This window comes from Bidens hawaiensis, unplaced genomic scaffold (assembly GCF_021521415.1).
Source record: "Bidens hawaiensis isolate Kalapana, Puna unplaced genomic scaffold, B.hawaiensis_p1.1 tig00040064_1, whole genome shotgun sequence".
Classification (NCBI taxonomy): domain Eukaryota; kingdom Viridiplantae; phylum Streptophyta; class Magnoliopsida; order Asterales; family Asteraceae; genus Bidens; species Bidens hawaiensis.
Genome location: NW_027497060.1, coordinates 136,837 through 139,466, shown reverse-complemented (window position 1 = coordinate 139,466; position 2,630 = coordinate 136,837).

The following is a 2,630-nucleotide window of genomic DNA, read 5'->3' as shown; positions in this document are numbered from 1 at the left end:
CTCGGGTTGGTTTAACAGTTGACCGTTACACAAGGCTTTCAAGTGTTTTCTATCCCCGTATGTCAACCCGCCTACAAAACACTTCACCAATTCCCACAATTCAATCTGGTGGTGTGGCACTTTCTGATCATTTTTTTTGAATCTGGTGAGGGCCTCGTGAAATAGTTCGCCCGAAAATTGTGAAAAGTGGCGAATTTCCATTCGGGCCTTGTTTGTCTTCGACTGTGAATAATACTCCTTCAAGAACACCTGCTGCATCTCGGCCCAATTACCAATACTGTGGCAGCGAGTTAAACCAGTGTTTTGCTTTATCTTTTAGGGAAAACTGGAATAACCGCAACTGAACTTAGTCATGGTCAAACGTACCGTCACCAATCAACCCACAAATAGCCGAAAAATCAGACAAATGAGAATATGGGTTTTCAGAAGCCATCCCGTGAAAATGTGGTATGATGTTAATATAAGATGGCTGCGAATTAAAAGTCTGTTGTCCTGAAACTCGCTCATGTGGAACAATCGGGGATGCTTTGTCTGAAATAGCCGGTCTGAACCGACTGTTAACACCCTGAACTGGGGCTACAAAATTACTTCTTCGCCCCCCAAGATTCACTAAACCTCCTCTGTTCACCTGAATACCCCGACCCCTTTTGACCCTTTCTGCCCGATTAACTCTGTTTCGCCCCATACCGTTTCTTCCCCCGTTTCTGTTAACCGCATCACCTTATCTCTAATTTATCGGTTCTTCCACCACTTCATCTCAATTTCATCACCCTCATTATCCAACTCAAAACCCTCATTCTGCCTTCACCAATTTACCTCGTCATCACCCTCAAAACCTTGACCCGCATCATTTCTTCCCCATCTTCTTCATCTTCTGAATGAATAATGGGGCAATCATCATCAAGATTAATCCGAACTCTGTGTTTAGAAGTATTATGTGGTGCTGATGGTTCGGCCAGATCGGCATATTGGTTTCATTTTCGGTTTCAGTTTCGGGTTTTAGAGAAATGAGCTCGGGTTGTTTTGCTAGTTAGCACTTAATGGTGAAAGTTGGTTATTGTCGGGTTGGTCATTGTTGTCTAGGTTAAAAACATTGTTTTCTGGGAGTTGGTTCGGGTCTTGGTTCTGGTTTTCATTCTGGTTCTGGTTTCGATTTTGGTGTTGACCCTCCATTTCTGAAGCTATGTTCTAAACTCGGTTCTGAAAAGCTAATATTTCAATTTTGGGCTCGAAAACAAGAGGTGACTGTCTGCCTGAGTGTCGGGTGTGCATAAACCTGTTACCTGCACAAACAACACACCCCGTGTAAAATGGAAAAATAAAAATTAAACTAAAAACTAAAAAAAATAAACTTAAAACTAAAATAAACACAAATATCAAATAACACGAAAAACACTAAGCACACTAACTCCCCGACAACAGCGCCATTTTGATGCTAGATTGTCGCTATCTAGTCAAAACAATTAATATCAGTTCCTAATCACCTAAGCAAGCTAGGGTAAGTAGGATTTCAAACACAAGGAGCATGTGGTCAATGTAAATCGTGCAAAAAAGTTTCAGTATTATGAAGTAATATGTTTTAGTGTTGATCACACAAGCAATTAAGTTGGTTTGATAATGATTAAGCAAATTCACAAATTCAAGCAATTAACAAAGATAAATCATCCCCGGGGTTCAATAATGTAGTTTAACAGTTTCTCATGCAACCAAACTGATTAATTATCACAGACTGACTAAAGACTGATTAACAAGTTAAACCTTAGGCACCAACAATCGCTAACACACGGCACTGGTTATCAAACGGTCCCTGCCAGTGTGACTCAACTAATGGCAATTGTGTGCTTCGTTTTATTCAATCTAGTCAAACAACCCTGTGAGCAATTACTATAGCATCCGACAAACTAATCGTTCTGATCAACGTAAACCTAAACCGATTGAATACACAACAATACTAAATATCAATATTTATAGATCAATAAATGATAATTACAAACAGTATGATCATGGTTACATTCAAAACTGAAATAAATACAAACTCTACATTTCGGGAATGAATCGGAGAGATTGGCCGAGCCTCGACATCATAGAATCACCAACAATTATGTTATGGAACATAAACACGACCTCAGTATGATCCGGAATGATGGAATCGCGTTTCTTCTGCTTTGGAAATCTCCTGGAATAAGGTATCGGAGAATAGGGTGGAGCTGCAGAATAATAACTTCAAACCCTAGTTTTCCCGTCAGCATTACCCATTGCGATACTCGATGGGTCTTCTGTGGTCCATCGCGTATCGCGATTGACCATAAGTCAACATTCATTTAACACCCAACGCGATACGCGATGGTTCTTCAAGCCTGCCAATCGCATATCGCGATGGTCCTTGTTACCAGCAGAATTCATTTGTTACTTTCTCGTTTTGCGTACTGGACGTCCCGGGTCTTCATCTCGTGCCTCAAGAGGTCCAAATTAGGTACTTTGACATTCGAGACCTGAAATCCAACAAACACGTATGAAGTATCGAAGTTCCCACAATAAACAGTTAAAACTAATAAATAAACAACTTAAATATCTACAAATTAACCAACCATCACGAACCAACCACACCCCAAAAAACTTTGATGCCAAAA